This window comes from Triticum urartu, chromosome 3 (genome assembly GCF_003073215.2).
Source record: "Triticum urartu cultivar G1812 chromosome 3, Tu2.1, whole genome shotgun sequence".
In the NCBI taxonomy this organism is placed as follows: domain Eukaryota; kingdom Viridiplantae; phylum Streptophyta; class Magnoliopsida; order Poales; family Poaceae; genus Triticum; species Triticum urartu.
Genome location: NC_053024.1, coordinates 560417261 through 560424077, shown reverse-complemented (window position 1 = coordinate 560424077; position 6817 = coordinate 560417261).

Genomic DNA, 6817 nt, shown 5'->3' with positions numbered 1-6817 from the left:
TAGAGCAACTTTAATGGGACGATTCATTTTGTCCGCGGTCATTTGTTTGGGTCGGCGCGGACAGAAAAGGCGGCCCAACGCGCCGACCCAAACGGATGCGCGTCCGTTTCTCGTCCAGCACGCCGCCCCTACCCCCAGTTGCCCGCCGTCGCCGTTTGCCGCCGGGGAGTAAACTGGTTCCCGCCGCCGCTTCCCCCACCACACAGCCGCCCGCGATCAAGAAGACGCCTCGCCGCCCCCGCCACATCCGACCAGCACGCTCGTCGGACGCCGTCACACTCGTCGGACGCCGGCAGGGCAACTAGCTAGTCTGTGGGCGCCGCGTCTACCCTCGTCGGCCGTCTCCTTCTTCGATGCCCGCAAGTTGTTCGACAGTTTGCCAAGGTACGAAAATAGACTCCGCCGACGAGTTCTTTTTCCACAATTTCCTTTGCGACTCTGACGATTCGTCGTCCGACGACGAGGAGGAGATATTGACTGCCGTGTTGGTCCATCACCACCTCAACAACCAGCGGCCGTTGTTCCGTGGCTCCATTCCGGGCCACCTTCCGGCGTTGAATCGTAACCGAGAGAGCGGGCATTTCCTTCTGTGAAAGGACTAATTTGTTATAACAAACCCGTTGTTCAAACATCACAAATTCCGCCGCCGGTTCCGTATGAGTAGGCATGATTTCAACCGTATTAGAGAGCGAGTGGTCGGCTATGATGACTACTTCGAGTGCAAAGAGGATGTTGTCGGCAAGATTGGTTTCTCCTCTTATCAGAAATGCACTGCCGCCATCTGAATGCTTGCATACGGGGTGCCCGGTGATCTCATTGACGAGTATGTCCGTATGAGCGAGTCTACATGCCTAGAGTCCCTGTATAAGTTCTGCACGGCTGTGATTGCTGTGTTTGGCCCTGAGTACTTGAGAGAGCCGACAGCTGAAGATACAGCCCGTTTGTTGGCGATGAATGCCAGCAGGGGCTTCCCGGGGATGCTTGGCAGAATAGACTGCATGCACTGGGAGTGGAAGAACTGCCCTTCTGCTTGGCAAGGGCAGTATAAGGGACATGTCAGGGCTTGCATTGCCATACTAGAGGCCGTGGCGTCTCAAGATCTCTGGATCTGACACTCTTTCTTTGGCATGGCTGGATCACATAATGATATCAACGTGCTTCAGCGCTCGCCGGTGTTTGCTAGGCTTGCCGAAGGCAACAGCCCACCGGTGAACTTTACTGTCAACGGCCACAACTATGACAAAGGGTGCTATTTGGGTGACAGTACCTATCCTCAGTGAACCACTATTGTCAAGACAATACCCAACCCTGTCGGAGAGAAAAGGAAAAGATTTGCCCAAGAGCAAGAGAGTGCTAGAAAGGATGTCGAGCGTGCCTTTGGTGTTTTGCAATCTCGATGGGGCATCGTTCGGTATCCTGCTAATACTTGGAGCACGCAGAAACTATGGGAGGTGATGACTGCTTGTGTGATCATGCACAATATGATAGTAGAAGACGAGCGCCCGAAATGTTTGTACGATCAAGGCTTTCAGTTTTGGGGTGAGAATGTTGTGGCTGAGCATGGAGTAGCGGCAACATTTGAACAGTTCACTCAGTTTCATGAAGACATGCGTGATTGGGAAACTCACGTGCAACTGCAAAATGATTTGGTTGAGCATATGTGGGCTCATGTTGGCAACCAATAGATGTATCTTCTTTTATTCGTTTGCAAAACTATGTGAAACATTTTTATTTGTATTTGGCTTGTAAAACTATACTATTTATTTAGGGGGCTAAACTATTTTGCTTGTTATTTCATTTCACAATATGTTTGAATGCAAATCAATGTAAAATTGGGCGGCCAGCCGGCCACGCCTGCACATATGAGTCGGCGCGTTGGACGCGCTGCCGACCCATATGAAAAACAGGGCGGACGCTGGGTGAGCGGCCGACCCAAACGGACAAAAAGCGGACGAAATCGCCGTCCGTTTGGTCGGCCCGTTGGAGTTGCTCTTATGGATTTGCTCAGCGAAAAACTGTAGAAAAATCCTACTCCCTCTGATCCATATTACTTGTCGCTCAAACGGATGTATGTACGTTCATTTTTCTTTCATGTTCTTGGTATAATTAAGAGTATGAGTGTGAGCTGTAAAAAGTGTTATCGAAATATGTAAGTGGCAACCGTGTGGCAGATTGCAAAACTGCCACACGCATCGCCATCCCGATCTCTTTCCTTTCCCGCACGCCTCCCGATCTCCTTCCTTTCCCGCACGTCCTCCCGATCTCCTTTCTTTCCCGCCCTCCTAATTTTCACCAGTTACGGCCCTATGCGCCTTTCAGATTTTTGGGCAAAAATAATGCTTGAATTGGGATTTATCTCTAGTCTGCAGGTAATTAACGAAGGGAGCTAACCATCTCGCATATGACACTAATTGTTGAACAAGCTAAGAAAAATAATGTTTTTGACAAGTTTTGCCTTTAATATTTTAGCACTGAAAAAACTTTTGTTTCACCTATCAAACCTGGCACATAAACTTTTCCCGTGGTAAATTCTCCATCACCACCACGATAAATGACGCACCACCAACATGATAACTTCTGTATACCACGCAATACATTATGTGTAAGTAGCATGGTCATAAGCATTGATGGCGTGATAACTTTGGTGAAAGCATCGTGGTAACTTTGATCATTGGAAAGAAATTTGTTGAACCCCGGCCCCCGGTAATTTCTGTAAATAGCACGATAACATTCACGCCATAGACCTGATAATTTAGATACAAACATTATGGTAACTTTAACCATTGGGGAAGAAAAATGTGAAAAGATACCAGATAATTTATGTGTAAATAGATGATAATATACGCAGCGCACATCTGATAACTGAGATAGAAACACCATGGTAACTTTGACCATAGGGAAGATTTTTTTTAAAAGATACTCCAGTATCTTCTGTGTAAATAGTACGGTACTATACCTCCATCCCCTGGTATTTTTATGTGTAAATAGCATAAAAACATATGCCCCGCGATAACTAAACACCATGATAAGTTTTTGACCCATGGGGGGGAATTTCGCTGAAACATACCCCTGATAAAGTTTGTGTAAATAGCATGATATTTTAAGCACTGCGGGCTTGATAGGTTACCTAGAATCACCATGATAACCTTTTGTCCCGGAGACAAGTTGTTTAAAACATCCCTGATAATTTTTACGTGAATAACATGATAATATAAGCACCGCATAACCGATAACTTACAATATAAACATGATGGTAACTTTTTACCAAAGGAAAACAAGTTGTTAGAAACATACACTCGCCTCGCGGGGCCTCTTAGATGAACACAACACATGATGTTGAAGGAAATATGCCCTAGAGGCAATAATAAAGTTATTATTTATTTCCTTATATCATGATAAAAGTTTATTATTCATGCTAGAATTGTATTAACCAGAAACATAATACATGTGTGAATACATAGACAAACAGAGTGTCACTAGTATGCCTCTACTTGACTAGCTCGTTAATCAAAGATGGTTATGTTTCCTAACCATGGACAAAGAGTTGTCATTTGATTAACGGGATCACATCATTAGTTGAATGATCTGATTGACATGACCCATTCCATTAGCTTAGCACCCGATCGTTTAGTATGTTGCTATTGCTTTCTTCATGACTTATACATGTTCCTATGACTTATGAGATTATGCAACTCCCGTTTGCCAGAGGAACACTTTGTGTGCTACCAAACGTCACAACGTAACTGGGTGATTATAAAGGAGCTCTACAGGTGTCTCCAAAGGTACGTGTTGAGTTGGCGTATTTCGATATTAGGATTTGTCACTCCGATTGTCGGAGAGGTATCTCTGGGCCCTCTTGGTAATGCACATCACTTAAGTCTTGCAAGCATTGCAACTAATGAGTTGGTTGCAGGATGATGTATTACAGAACGAGTAAAGAGACTTGCCGGTAACGAGATTGAACTAGGTATAGCATACCGACGATCGAATCTCGGGCAAGTAACATACCGATGACAAAGGGAACAACGTATGTTGTTATGCGGTCTGACCGATAAAAGATCTTCGTAGAATATGTAGGAGCCAATATGAGCATCCAGGTTCCGCTATTGGTTATTGACTGAGACGTGTCTCGGTCATGTCTACATTGTTCTCGAACCCGTAGGGTCCGCACGCTTAAGGTTACGATGACAGTTATATTATGAGTTTATGCATTTTGATGTACCGAAGGTTGTTTTGGAGTCCGGATTGTGATTCACGGACATGACGAGGAGTCTCGAAATGGTCGACATAAAGATTGATATATTGGACGGCTATATTCGGACACCGGAAATGTTCCGGGTGATTTCGGAGAAAACCGGAGAGCCGGAGGGTTACCGGAACCCCCCCCGGGAGAAGTAATGGGCCATATGGGCCTTAGTGGAGAGAGAGAGAGGGGCAGCCAAAGGTGGGCCGCGCGCCTCCTCCCCCCTGGTCTGAATTGGACTAGGAGAGGGGGGCGGCGCCCCCCTTTCCTTCTCCCTCCCCACTTCTTTCCCCCTCCTAGTAGGAGTCCTACTCCTACTAGGAGGAGGACTCCTCCTTGGCGCGCCATAGGGGCCGGCCGGCCTCCTTCCCCTTGCTCCTTTATATACGGGGGCAGGGGGCACCCCTAGACACACAAGTTGATCCATGTGATAATATTCTTAGCCGTGTGCGGTGCCCCCTTCCACCATAGTCCTCGATAATATTGTAGCGGTGCTTAGGCGAAGCCCTGTGACAGTAGTACATCAAGATCGTCACCACGCCGTCGTGCTGACGGAACTCTTCCCCGACACTTTGCTGGATTGGAGCCCGGGAATCGTCATCGAGCTGAACGTGTGCTAGAACTCGGAGGTGCCGTAGTTTCGGTGCTTGATCGGTCGGGCCGTGAAGACGTACGACTACATCAACCAAGTTAACGCTTTCGTTGTCGATCTACAAGGGTACGTAGATCACACTCTCCCCCTCTCATTGCTATGCATCACCATGATCTTGCGTGTGCGTAGGAATTTTTTTTGAAATTACTACGAAACCCAACAGTGGCATCCGAGCCTAGGTTTTATATGTTGATGTTATATGCACGAGTAGAACACAAGTGAGTTGTGGGCGATATAAGTCATACTGCTTACCAGCATGTCATACTTTGGTTCGGCGGTATTGTTGGACGAAGCGGCCCGGACCGACATTACACGTACGCTTACGCGAGACCGGTTCTCCCGACGTGCTTTGCACATAGGTGGCTTGCGGGTGACAGTTTCTCCAACTTTAGTTGAACCGAGTGTGGCTACGCCCGGTCCTTGTGAAGGTTAAAACAGCACCAACTTGACAAACTATCGTTGTGGTTTTGATGCGTAGGTAAGATTGGTTCTTGCTTAAGCCCGTAGCAGCCACGTAAAACATGCAACAACAAAGTAGAGGACGTCTAACTTGTTTTTGCAGGGCATGTTGTGATGTGATATGGTCAAGACATGATGCTAAATTTTATTGTATGAGATGATCATGTTTTGTAACCGAGTTATCGGTAACTGGCAGGAGCCATATGGTTGTCGCTTTATTGTATGCAATGCAATCGCGTTGTAATGCTTTACTTTATCACTAAGCGGTAGCGATAGTCATGGAATCATAAGATTGGCGAGATGACAACGATGCTACGATGGAGATCAAGGTGTCGCGCCGGTGACGATGGTGATCATGACAGTGCTTCAGAGATGGAGATCACAAGCACAAGATGATGATGGCCATATCATATCACTTATATTGATTGCATGTGATGTTTATCTTTTATGCATCTTATCTTGCTTTGATTGACGGTAGCATTATAAGATGATCTCTCACTAATTATCAAGAAGTGTTCTCCCTGAGTATGCACTGTTGCGAAAGTTCTTCGTGCTGAGACACCACGTGATGATCGGGTGTGATAGGCTCTACGTTCAAATACAACGGGTGCAAAACAGTTGCACACACGAAATACTCAGGTTATACTTGACGAGCCAAGCATATACAGATATGGCCTCGGAACACGGAGACCGAAAGGTCGAGCGTGAATCATATAGTAGATATGATCAACATAGTGATGTTCACCAATGAAACTACTCCATCTCACGTGATGATCGGACATGGTTTAGTTGATTTGGATCACGTGATCACTTAGAGGATTAGAGAGATGTCTATCTAAGTGGGAGTTCTTAAGTAATATGATTAATTGAACTTAAATTTATCATGAACTTAGACCTGGTAGTATTTTGCAAATTATGTTGTAGATCAATAGCTCGCGTTGTTGCTTCCCTGTGTTTATTTTGATATGTTCCTAGAGAAAATTGTGTTGAAAGATGTTAGTAGCAATGATACGGATTGGATCCGTGATCTGAGGTTTATCCTCATTGCTGCACAGAAGAATTATGTCCTTGATGCACCACTAGGTGACGGACCTATTGCAGGAGCAGATGCAGACGTTATGAACGTTTGGCTAGCTCAATATGATGACTACTTGATAGTTTAGTGCACCATGCTTAATGGCTTAGAATCGGGACTTCAAAGACGTTTTGAACGTCATGGAGCATATGAGATGTTCCAGGAGTTGAAGTTAATATTTCAAGCAAATACCTGAGTTGAGAGATATGAAGTCTCCAACAAGTTCTATAGCCAAAAGATGGAGGAGAATCGCTCAACTAGTGAGCATGTGCTCAGATTGTCTGAGTACTACAATCGCTTGAATCAAGTGGGAGTTAATCTTCCAGATAAGATAGTGATTGACAGAATTCTCTAGTCACCATCACCAAGTTAGTAGAACTTCGTGATG